At 37.8% G+C, this 13,544-nt stretch overlaps 2 protein-coding genes across 7 annotated transcripts in view; one reads left to right on the top strand and one right to left on the bottom strand.

Annotated features, from left to right (window-relative positions):
* The window catches only part of Doa (CDC like kinase darkener of apricot), a 470,031-nt gene that overhangs the window by 396,981 nt on the left and 59,506 nt on the right, over window positions 1-13,544 (bottom strand). The gene's annotated exons all lie outside the window — the stretch shown is intronic.
* The window catches only part of Gip (hydroxypyruvate isomerase-like protein Gip), a 53,166-nt gene continuing 48,945 nt past the window's right edge, over window positions 9,324-13,544 (top strand). Inside the window, exon 1 of the mRNA XM_073960772.1 lies at window positions 9,324-9,455. The gene's annotated coding sequence lies outside the window, so the exon portion shown is untranslated. The remainder of the gene's footprint in view (window positions 9,456-13,544) is intronic.

Raw genomic sequence — 13,544 nt, forward strand, 5'->3', positions numbered from 1 at the left:
ATCTCAGGAAGTATGGAGTTAGCCAAGAAAAAATTACGTCGTCGTAGCAAGGCCCGCAAGAACAATTTTTGGAAAAAATTTAAAACGAGCCGTGATGAGCTGTTAAACTGCACTTTTGCCAAATTTTGTGTGTGCGGTGCCCGAAGGACTTGACCGATATAGTCCATATTTGAACCTGATACATGACTACACATTTTTCAGATGTAATTCGCAAGATTTTAATTGTAATTCGTAACATTTCATTTGTAATTACTATTCCATTTGTTATTAGAATTATTTCATTTGTAGTTCGAATTATTCAATTTGTAATTCGAAATATAATAATTGTTCCACAAACATCAATCAATCAATGAGTGCACCCCGATTCATATTAGCTCAATGATATGGGACCTACAGTTTATCGCCGAGTCCGAACGGCGTGTCTAAGACACCACTTTTGTAGAGAAGTTTTACATGGCTGAAATACTCAGGAAATGTCGCCAATATTACTGTGAGGGGTATTTTTCCACCGTTGAAAAGTGTTTTGATATTGCCTGGCCGGGGAATCGAACCCACGGCCTTATGTGTGCAAGGCGGAGGTGCATACCATTGCACCCAAATTCGTAATATTTTATTTGAAATTCGAAAAAAAAATCAAAATATTTTTTGAATTGATTTTATACCAGTTTTGTTCGAATTACAAATAAAACAAGTAAAAAAGTATAAGTCGGCTTTGCCGACAGAGACATACCCTCCAGCCTATGTCAATTTAAACTTTCATCTACAGACAGATCTTATGTATTTAGGGTCTTTTCAGAATTGTTTGGACATTTAAACTTGCTGACAAAAATGTGGATTAGGATTAAAGTTCAGAAGTGTTGCAGATGAGGTACTTAAAGGAATGGACCGAAGTGGATCTTATTTTGGGGGTCATATATTTTCGATACATATCGCGTCCGCTTGACATTTCAGTGGTCATCGTATAACTTTTAGACCAGTATGCCAGGAAGCTTGGACTGGTCCACGGAAAACATAATATCGCTGTAAGCAGGGCCACAATGAACAGCATCGGTATACATTTCCAAAGGATCTTCGAGCGGACCCTAAACTCCACTTAGACATAAATGTTGAACTTTTGTGGGGGAGGTACCCTAAGGAGAGGACCAATAGTTAAACTAATTTTGGACAAAATATTAAAAGATCCATTTGGACCAAATTGGTTGCCCCGTTCAAGAGAATTCGTGCATACCATTTTAGTGTTTTTTTTTTAAATATTGGAGGAAGTACCAGAAGTTGTGGACCGGTATTACCCATCTTCGAACTGAAACTGAATTTGGACAAAATATGACAAAGGCCACATTTTCGACCAAATCGGTTGATCAGTTCGAGATATATCAAAACCCCATAGGGATTTTTTACACCTTTCGGGCAGTTTTCTCAAAAAGTATGGACTTGCCCCTGAAAAAACTTTTACCGTCGTAATTGGGGCAGCGAATGCTAGTTGCATGAATAAAAATCAAAGTGATTCGAGAGCATATCTTAAAGTGGACTTATCCGAAATTTTATGTGGAAGGTAGCCAAAAAAGTGGACAAATACAGTCCATATTCAAACCTGATCTATATCTGGTAATATAGAATGTGTAAAGTATGAACCAAATCGGTTACTCCCTTCAATTTTTCCAAATATTTTTGATCTTTTGTGGGGGAGGTACCTGAAGGAGTGGACCTGGTGTGGCTTATCTTAGAACTTAAGCTAAGTTTGGACAGAGTATTACGAAGGCAGATCCATTTGAAAGTTATCTTACGCTCCAACCACTACACACGGTGTCATAGGGGTTTTTGCACTTTTCAGGCTATTTTCTCAGGAAGTATGGACTTGCCCCTGATGTAACTTATACCGTCTTATGTGGATCTATGAAACAAGTTGTTACAACTAAACTGAAATTTTACGAAATTTTGTGTGGGAGGTACCCGAAGGAGTGGACAGATTGAGTTCATATTGGAACCTCATCTAAGTCTGGTAGAAATTTCACGACGTGCAAAGTATGGACCAAATCGGTTTCTATAGTGCGCACAATTTTTCTGAACATCTTCGAACTTTTGTGGGGAGTGGACCGATATAACACATCTACGAACTTAAACTAAGTTTTGACAAAATATTACGAAAGCCAAATTTTAGAACGAATCAGCTGATCTATTCGAGAGTTATCGCGCTCCAGCCAGCCAGAGAGACGGATGGACGGACATGGCTTAATCATTAATAATTGTCTGAAACGAATTTCGCTCTAAAACCGTTATTTCAATGAGGCACATTTTTAGTCGTATCAAAGTGTATATCGTCACCATAAATTCCCAAAGACGTAACTAACAAAATAATAAAAAAAAATTATAGGAGAATCAAAAAATGTTATAAAGTGAAAAACTTTTTTTATGGAATATTAATCTTATGGGAGCGATTATTTGGAATACTATCAATCATATACGAATGGGAGTAAATTATGAAACCAAAACCTCGGCACGTTTGGTTTTGGAATCCGTCATTACAACAAAATCTGCAATTTTATCCCTCTTTCAGAAATGTCTTTTCTTGAATAGGATCGTTATTTTTAAACGTAGAAGCTTGAAATTTTGCAAGATCATGTATTTTAGTTTTATGTATTAGATTCAATCAAAAAACGAATTTTGATTTTTTGGAGACACGTCTTTTGGCATTAATGGTGACGATATACCCTCTCTAGCCTAAAGGTTGAGAGTATAAAAATATTATTATACACCTACCACGAGTGACTCTATCATAGAAAATATATTTGTTGGTACTATTCAGTAATCCGGACACCGCCGAAACGTGTGGTATCTGGATTATCGAGATTATACTGTACTTGCAAATATTGATCATCTTCCGATGGGATGTCTCTCAAAAACTTGACATTTGACAATTGGCAATCGATACCTTTCTGAATTATTATTATTACTTAATTAGTTGTTGTTGTTGTTAGTTTTGTAAAATTCAATGTACATACAATTTAATATCAGCTCGACTGACCACAAACTGCGCAAATTCCATGCATTCGTCCAAAACCACCACAGTCTTTTTTTTTTTTTTGAAAATTATTTTGATCTTTATTTGAATGTCTCCATTAGTAAAAATAATAACAAACCCATAAAAACAATCAAACCAGAAAAAATGTTATAATCGACAGTAGCCCGAATCGATACATTTATTTGTTATTACAAACAGTTAACAATTTAATTAACTGTTAATAATATTAAGTATGTGTGGAGAAGCAAATTTCGATTGATTGCAAAACGACCGGCACCACCAACTACCCAGCCAGCCACCAGATTCATTCTGTATTTTGTTGTTTCCGCTCGAAATGATAATTTATTTAACAGCAAACGTGTTGTTATTTATATAATTTTTGAGGTTTTCTTTGAACATCGCTTGGAAAACCGACCGACCGACTGATTGGTTGGTTAGCTAGCTGATGAACTAAAAACTGACTTGTAAGATATTTGTGATCGTTTGGTTTTTGTGGTTTTAGTTATTTCAATGTTAGAAAACAAAATTGACCTAAAATTTGTGAATATACACACTTTGAAATAGTTTTCGTTTGAGAGATGGCAAAGGACTAAAGGGGTAATACGTTGGTGATGTCGGTTATCATGAACGGTTAAGATTGTCTTTACAAGAACTGTTGAAGCGTCGGACGAGTAACGACAAGTACCCAGCAAAAATTCGGATCCGTTAGTCATTATGTAACCCATTACAAACTAATATATCAGGGCAAATCTACTTATTTCACTCCTTGCTAATTTCACTCCGACTACAAATCCTAGGGTTATGTGTTCAATGCTCACCGTCGGCACGCAAGTTTTTTTGTTATCGAAATAAAAACAAACAACCCTTTAAGTTCGTACGGCTACAAATCAGAAGTTCATATGATCGAATCAGCCAAGAGCAAAATAAAATAACAATATCAAGTGTGTTAAAATTGAAAACAAATTCCACCTCAACTGTTCCAAAAATAGAAGGTAAGTTTTATATCTTATGTTTCAACTTCTATTGGACATAGAATTACTAGTTACTCTAGTGGTTATATAATAACCAGTTATTCAATGCCACATGCCCTTGTTAAAATAATGGGTTAGTACGAGGTTTTGTAGGTAGTTACTACTACCAAAAAGTACTAACAAAACCCATTATTTAGTAATGATTTTCTGTGCTGAAGCCTCCCTAAATACGTATTTTTTTGGAAAATGAATTTTAGTTGTCTCTAGAGGATAGTTCCAATTCGCACGGACTGATACTCTTTCACATGTCTCTTTAACAGATCTGCATTGGAGATTGTATTTGACCAAAATATTCTACAACTGGTTTATTTGGGATTGGATTTCTGAAAACGTCATGAGAAACATGCAATTTAGTTTGAACAGATATCTGTCAAACCTTCTACTAGACGCCATCCTCATCTTACTTACTTACTTAGCTGGCCCATTACAGAACATTTGTTCCATAGACCGAACTAAGAAAAGATCTCCAATTCTCTCTGTTTAGTGCTTCGCTTTCTGGAATACCCCACCTTGTCATCTCTTCATCCACTTGTTTGTGCAATATATTCTTTGGCCTGCCAATTCTGCGTGCACCGCCATGTGGCTCCAATTTATACGCCTTTTTAGCGGGTTCATCATCGCTCATTCTTATTATATGGCCTAGCCAACGCAATCGCTGCATCTCGATACGTTTAACTATATGTCGTTGTATAGCAGATACATCTCGTGGTTCATACGACGTCGATATTCACCGTCAACGCAGATCGGTCCGTAGATCTTTCGAAGAATTTTTCTCTCAAACACGCCAAGCACTGCCCCATCTGTTTGCGCAAGTACCCAGGCTTGGGAACCATACATCAGCACGGGTTGTATCAGTGTTTTGTAAAGCGTTATTTTTGTTTCACGAGTTGTGGCTTTGTTTTTGGAGTTCTTACTTAAGCCAAAGTAGCATCTGTTGACCAATACAATTCTTCTTTTTATTTCACAACTGATGTCGTTTGTTGTGTTTACGGCGGTACCGAGGTATACGAAGTCTTTTACTACCTCAAAGTTATAGGAACCAACTTTAACAGTTGGTCCGATCTCAATGGGCGCATTGCGCGTCGACACCATCAACTTGGTCTTCTCGCCGTTTTCCGCCAGACCCACTTTAGCAGATTCTCCTTCGACCTTCATAAAGGTATCGGTTACTTATTTTACTGATCGTCCCATGATGTCTATATCATCAGCATAAGCAAGTAACATCTGGCTATTGGTGTAGATTGTGCCACTTCTTTTGACGTTTGCCTCTCGTATAACCTTTTCTAGCAGGATGTTGAAAAGATCACACGAAAGGCTGTCTCCTTGCATGAAACCTCTTTTGGTACAAAACTCTTCGGAGAGGTTCTTTCCTATTTTAACTGAAGATCTTGTGTCAGTTAGAGTCATTTTACAAAGCCGAATGAGCTTTGCGGGGATACCAAATTCAGGCATGGCTTGGAATACCTTTGAACGTAGCGGGTTGTCGAAGGCTGCTTTATAATCGACAAAAAGGTGGTAGGTGTCGATCTGCATGTCTTGGGTCTTCTCCAGGATTTGCCGCAGGGTAAATATCTGGTCAATGGTGGACATGATAGGTCTAAAGCCGCATTGGTATGGTCCAATTATTTCGTTGAGTATGGGCTTTAGTCGTTCGCACAATATCCCTGACACTATCTTGTAGGCAATAGAGAGAAGACTTATGTCCCTATAGTTAAAGCATACTGTCTTATCTCCTTTTTTTGTGGACAGGGCACAGGATGCTCAGGTTCCAATCGTCGGGTGCGCGTTCTTCCTGCCAGATGGTGCTAACTAGCTGATGAATACACCTTATCAGCGTGTCGCCTTGCTGCCTTATTATTCTTCAGTCGACTTATTGCTGTCTTTACCTCATCTTGGCTGGGCGGTATACATTCAATACCATCTTCTGGGATTAGATCTGTGGTATCTTCGCCGTCTTCGATACTATCGGATACCAACAGATTGGAGAAATGTTCTTTCCATATCCTGAGCACACTATCTGTATCAGTTACTAAATTACCTTGCTGGTCTCTGCAGGAGGACGTGCCTGTAACAAAGGCATCAGTTTGATGTTTCACTCTTTGGTAGAACTTTCGGAATTCACTCTGGCAGCTGTACATCTCGATTTTTTCACACTCCCGTCTTTCCATTTCTCTCATTTTCCTGCGGAAAAGTCGTTTCTCCTCTCTCCTTTTCACCCGATACCACTCTCGTGCGCTTCGCGTTGCTACTGATTGTAGAGTAGCCCTATATGCCGCATTTTTCTCTTCGGTAGCAGCACGACACTCCTGGTCATACCATGGGTTCCTTGGTGGAGGTTTCTGGTATCCAAGTATGGATTTTGCGGCTGCTTGTATGGAGTGGGCAATATTTTGCCATTGTGCTGATATGTTATCGGGACGAGGAGTGCTTTCATTAAGCAATTGGGTCAGTTGAGTGGAACATGCTGTGGCTATCTGTTGTGTTTGAAGCTTACCGATGTCCAACTTCCGCGTTGTATCTGTTGCAACGTTTAGACGGGTACGTACCTTTGCTGCAACAAGGTAGTGGTCTGAATCTATGCTTGCTCCTCGGAATGATCGTACATCCAACACGCTCGATGAATGTCTTCCATCTATCACAACATGATCAATTTGATTACTTGTTCTTTCATCTGGAGACAGCCAGGTGCCCTTATTAATATCGAGATGCTTAAATCTGGTACTGCTAACTACCATGTTTTTTGCAGTTGCAAAGTCTATCAACCTCATACCATTGTCAGATGTTTCACTGTGGAGACTGAATTTCTCGACTGTTGGGCCAAAGATATTCAAATTTCCAAATTTGCCATTAAATTCGCCCAGAATAATTTTAATGTTATGGGCAGGACAACGGTCGTATGTTTCTTCTAAGCGCTCGTAAAATATATCTATGGTCTGTTCGTACTTGTCTTCAGTGAGAGCATGAGCGCAAATAAAGCTGATGTTGAAGAATTTTGCTTTTAATCGAATTGCAGCGAGTCTTTCATTCACTGGGGTGAAGCTGGAGACCAGATGTTTTAACCTTCGACCAACTACAAATCCGCAACCAAACTCATGCTTTGTGTCATGGCAGCTATAATACAGTGCGTCACCTTTAGGTGTTGTTGTGACGCCTCTCCCAATCCATCGTATATTCTGTATGGCAGTAATATCGGCCTTGTACTTTTCAAATACGTCTGACAATGCGAAGACTGCACCTTCTTTATAAAGAGTGCGAACATTCCAGGTGCAGATTCGCAGATCGTGGTCATTAAAACGTTTGCGGGGTTCGTCAACTTTAGAGGGGTTTGTTTTTCGTTCGTTTTTTCATAGTAAGCTGATTTTTCTAGGGGAGGGTTACTAACCCGACGCCCAAACCCAAGTTTTTAACGTTCTTATGGGTGAACGGGCGGCACATGTTAGCTCACTACCTTTAACGGGTGTTAAAGGCAGCTCCCCAGGTGACACCACGGGGATGTCTGTGTCCACTTGAGATGAAAGAGGGACCAAGATAAATCCTGGGCTTTGCCATGTTAAAGTCGGTCAGGACTGTTCCTTGGTATCTTCCATCCCCTACGTCACCATATACCATATTCACAAAATTTGAGAAAAGCGTAGTTGAAGGATTTCTATCGAATAATTAGTAATGATTTTCTTTGCTGGGCACGTCCAAAAAGGGCCAGAAAATTCTGAAAACTACCTAAATACATAATTTTTTTGGGAATTGGATTTTGGTTGTCCGTAGATTATAGTTTCAATTAACACAGACTTATACTTTTTTACTTCTTTTCTTTAACAGATCTGCATTGGAGATTGTATTTCACTAAAATATTCTACACATACATAAATCATACAAATTGGTTTATTTGGGATTGGATTTTTGGATGAATCGTATTATTTGTGAGACATGTTGTGCTTCGGTATTCAACGTCATGAGAAACATGGAATTTAATTTGAACAGATATTAGCAGATATTAACTGTTACTAGACGCTTGTAATCGTACATTTATAGGTGACGCTACATTTCTCCTTGTTCACTTGTATAAAAATAATTGACATTATTTTTGTTGATGTGAATTTCGGACTATACTATAACGTGGACATATAATTTTCATTTTTTGAGAAAAAATTTCTTAGATATAGTGAAACCTGATTAAAATGCAGCTTTACTGTACGAATTATTGAGATCCTACTGTATATACCATTTCTAGAGTCGTACATTGATTACACCTCATTTCACTTACCCTATTTCAGAGTTTGAAATCTATTAGAAATAAAACCACGGTACTTACCTAAAAGAGAAAAAGAAAAAAAGGAAAAATTAGTTTTGAAAGAAAAAAAATATTATTTAACATTTTTAATAAATTCTAATTTATTTTCCTTGAAGACTTTGTTCCTGTAATAAAGATAATTTTTTCTAATATTTTTAAATCCCAATACATTATAAATTTTATAAACAACATTCCTTTGCCTGAAGCCTCTTGCTACAATAGGTGATGGGAATTTAATCAATCAAAATTGTTTATGTTAAAATAATAAGTTATTTACAATAGAATATGTCAGTGAAATATTTTAATTACTTGTGGGCGGGTTAATAACCAATCGCGTTGACGCCATCATTGCAAGTGCATAGCACCAGTGGACTACAATGTGACATTGTTGTCGTTGTAAACTGATTATCTTAATCTCAATAGAGACAACAACATTTGTATTTTTTTTTTTTACAAGAGAAATTTGCATATGTGGTGAGATAAAACGGGCAATTGATGCTAGAGAAACAAGACACAAATCACTTGACAATGTAAATTGTTGTTGTCAATAATTAATGTTGTTGTAACAAGTATTTAAATCACAGTGTAGATTGTATTTTAATTTCACGGTGTTCAAAAATGGAATTTGTATGCACAGAAAAGTAAATTGGGACTGAAACTGTCAATTGAAATCCATGAAAATCCATACTTCCTGAGATAATGGCCCTAAAGGGTGAATCGTAGGCATCGTAATATTTACTCTCAACCTAAATAAGTTCGTAGATGGTCTACAGCGTAGCCCTTGTGATCCTGATTACAATTATAATTTTGCATAGAAGCATGCCTCAATCTTATATCAATTACATTAATTGCATTCGCGCTACTGTGACTATATTTCAAGCTTTAAGAGACTTGTTTTCGTACCGCATGAAAAGTACACGCCACGACACTGAACGCGCGCAACATCTAAATGAGCAACAGTAGCAGATTGTGTTGCGATAAGACTGTGACAAAAATGCTACTTTAACGGCAAGAACGCACAGTGTAATAGTCGGGAAGTGTCGTGTTTGTTGTTTGGTGCAGCTGCTGTTGGTTGGTTGGCTGGTGTTGCTTATAATTTTTTGCAACAAGCGCCGTGGTATGTGGCGGATTTTTAATTACAAGTTACCCAAGAAAAACTTTAAACCAAGGCAACAAAAACATTCCAAAATTAACAAATTACAACCAAAATGAGAAATTACAATGACAAATTTCCGCTAAGCATGAATATTAGGAGTCTAATACAATAAAAAATAAAATAAATACAAAAACAATCAGTCGGCTATGTCGACAGTTTATACCATCAGCCTATGAAACAATCGGGTATGTTCACCTCTCTCCCTAGGGAATCTTAGCCCCAAGAATTTCGCAAAAAATAGGAGCACATTGAAACGTGAAGTGAGAGGTAAATCGGTTCTCAGTACATACCCTATTATGTCCTTAATTTAAAAAACAAAACAAAACATTTTCGTAGGTTACATAGAAAAGTTCTAGAAGTTCCCAGCGTTAATTTTTAAGGCGGGCCTTATTATTCCACTGACAGATCCAATCAAAACAGTCATTAAGGCTTTATCTATTACAAGAACATCATGTGGGTGACGTTTTGGAACATTCGGACTATTATCGAGGGAAGCATGGCATGGTATAGTTAAAAGGTATGGCAGAGCTCATAGCTGATTACAATTTTTTCCGTTAGTGACCGACTTGTGTCAAACCCATTTTGATATGTTTTGTTTGGATTGTTTACATTATGACAAATTTCAAAGAGAAAATATTTACACACATACATAACAGCATTTTCATTTGAAACAAAAAGATTTTTAATGAAAATAAAAATAATTTGAACACAAAAAATTGATGTTAACTTGCGAGAAATGGTTTCAAGTACAGTCAATATTTCTAATGACTTCAAGAATTCCACATACTAGGGCGGTTCGGAAACTTCTTAGCCTATCAAGGAAAGAGAATAGTTAGTTTTTTAAAAATATTTTTATTTTTCAATATAATCTACTGAAACTTCAATACGCTTAGTCCAACTTTTCTAGCAATTCTATCCCTTGATTAAAAGAGTTTTCCTCAAGGTCTTCAAAATAGTGATTTACAACTGTAATTGCATCTTCATTTGAGGTAAAAACGCTTGCCAGCAAGGAATTTTTTTAGATTTGGGAACAAGTAAAAGTCGCTGGGAGCTAGATCAGGAGAATAAGGTGGGTGGTCAAGCAACTCGTACTTTAATTCGTTGATTTTAGCCATTGTTAAAAGACTCTTGTGCGCTGGTGCGTTGTCTTGATGAAAAATTATTTTTTTGTGTTGTAAGCCAGGACGTTTTTCTCGAATTTGTACATTTAATTGATCCAAAAGGTTGCAATAGTACTCTGAATTTATAGTTTTACCCTTTTGCAGATAGTCAATCAATAAAATACCTTTGAAGTCCCAAAAAACCGTTGCCATAACCTTACCAGCCGATTGAATTGTTTTTGCCTTCTTTGGGGCACTTCATCCAGCTTCAGTCCATTGTTTGGATTGTTCTTTTGTCTCTGGAGTATAGTGGTGGATCCATGTCTCACCAACAGTTATGAAACGACGCTTAAAATCCATTTTATTTCACTTAAAACGATCCAAACAAGCTTGAGAAATGTTCATTCTTATGCGTTTCTGATCGACTGTTAACAAATGCGGCACCCATCTTGCAGAAAGCTTTTTCATCTGTAGTTCTTCATGCAAAATTAAATGGACTCGATCATTTGAGATGCCCATGATATTAGCAATTTCACGCACTTTTATTCGTCGATCATTTAATACCATATCATGCAATTTGGCTACAATTTCTTTTGTTGTTGTTGCTGTTTTTGGACGTCCACTACGTGGTTTATCTTCACTGCTTGTACGACCACGTTTAAATTCAGCGACCCAATTTTTTACTGTTGCATATGAAGGAGCACTTTCACCTAACACATTCACCATATCATTATGAATTTCTTGTCCCGATAAACCTTTTTTATGTAAATATTTAATGACAGCACGCATTTCTAATTTTTCCATTGTAAAAAAATTGCGGATGCGTCTTTTTTGAACACCTGTTTCTATATGAAGGAGTTGCCAGATCGAAACAAAATTTAACATGTGTTCATAACAGAGATGGATGTTTCCAAAACACTTAATGATGTCTACACATTTTGCACGTTCCTACAAGGATAAGAAAAGATTGACACAGCTCACAAGATATCACCATTGCGACACTTGATGTGATAAATTACGTGTTCTGACAACCCATAATTTCGCTTGGCTCAGAAAAACACGAGGTCTTTTTATAGAGAGCCATGAGGTCTTCTTGAAGAAGATCATGAAGTAAGTCTTCGTATAGAACACCATTTGGAATTCTTATGAAATTACCATGACTTTTTTATGGAAGACCATGAAGTCTTCTGCATCGTTTCCGTAAACAGTCCACCGGGTTATTTAAGACCATTTTGTCTCCTAATAGAAGACCATGAAGTCCTTTTATAGAATTCTAGAAATAGAAGACCATGAGACAGAATACCACTAGGTCTTCTAAAACACGACCATGAGTTCATCTTATAGAAAACCATAATGTATTTTTATGGAACACCATGATGTGTTCTGATAGACGAATAATGGGTCTTTTTAGAAAAGACTATGAAGTGTTCTTATTGAAAACAATCAGACCACCCGACTTTACAACCTCTGACGGACCTACCTTTCTGAACCATGTCAAGGTTGGCAAAGGTTTCAAGAATTACCAAACGATGGCTTCGGAGAACTCCCCAGTCTCTCAGATACTTCGTCAGCTGAATTCCATGAGGTTCAAGAATTAATCAACCTCCGCTTCGGAGAGCTCTTCAGTCCCTCGGATAGCTGAAAGAATTTTCAATCAGCAGTTGCTCGACACATACCTGCTTTCCCGCCCGAAGTGTTACAGAAATTACTCTTGAAGTCAACCGGCTAGTAGGCGATCATCAGTGGTTCAAGTGGCTAGACTACCTGAAGCAATGAAACATGGATACAGCATTGAGTAAATTGGGGCTAACGGATATAAATATAAACTCTCCAATCCAGGAAAGAAGATTGACAGTGCCAGATCTGAATATATGCGATTATTATTTTAACCGGTAGTTCATAGGGCATACGGGAAGTGACAGAAATCGAGAAGTGTGCTACGCAAGCCTAGCGGGTACCTCCACAAATCATCCAATGAGTTGGATAAACGTGAAGTCATTCAGCCACCCATATGGTAAAACCAGGCAAGTGTGCCAAGCGGCGACGAATCGTAGAGGCAGATAAATTTGTCTCCGTAGTGTCGATACCAAAGGCTCTAAAAATGTCCATGCGAGTTCTTGCTGGATCCTGATTTTTCAAAGGCCTTCGATATCGTCGACCATGCCAAACAAGAGAACATAGAGAGGACTTCCCTCCAGCCGTACTATGGCCTGTTCTGTGGTGAACTTTGCGGGGTCCGTGTGTAATACAGCGCTACTCAATGGCTAACCTCCGAAACATCAGTTGCTTTAAAGTTTTAAGATTTCGTCAAAATATTGCAGTTGCAGACTCCTACATTCCAACTGCGAATGCATCAGAAATAAAAGTGATGCTATTTTGTTCTTTAATTGCGTTAAAAATACACAGCTTTGAAATACTTCAGACAGCCAATCTTTCGAGTGTCGTGAAGAGAAAGGGAGGCTTATTGGTCTGTAGTCTCGCGGCATTATATTGATGTAAGTTTGTTCAAAGTTTGAAGCAAACTCCGTACTACATTCGAGAGTTATCGAGCTCAGAAATAATTTTAGTTGATGGCCGTAGAGTTCTTTAGTTCTTTAAATCGGTCCATTATCTCAAGATATGTGGGCTTGCCACGACAAAAATTATATGATTGTAATCAGGACCACAAGCACTACCTGGGGTAACAATTTCATACCGGCCCTCCAACAGACCTCAAGGAGATGATGTCCCTATTTGTGCAGGCCAAAAAACACTAATTTTTCATAATGTTTGGACGAAATTCGTTTCAGGCGATTTGGAGTCGATTTAGCCATGTCCGTCAGTCTGTCTGGCTGGCTGGTGCGCACGATAACTCCCGAAATTATTCTGCAAAATGATGTAATCGATAACTCTCGAAGGGAGCAATCGATTAGGTCCAAACTTTGTACATTGTATTATTCCTTCCAGATAC

This window comes from Musca autumnalis, unplaced genomic scaffold, assembly GCF_047663935.1.
Source record: "Musca autumnalis isolate F117 unplaced genomic scaffold, ASM4766393v1 scaffold_1, whole genome shotgun sequence".
Taxonomy (NCBI): Eukaryota; Metazoa; Arthropoda; class Insecta; order Diptera; family Muscidae; genus Musca; species Musca autumnalis.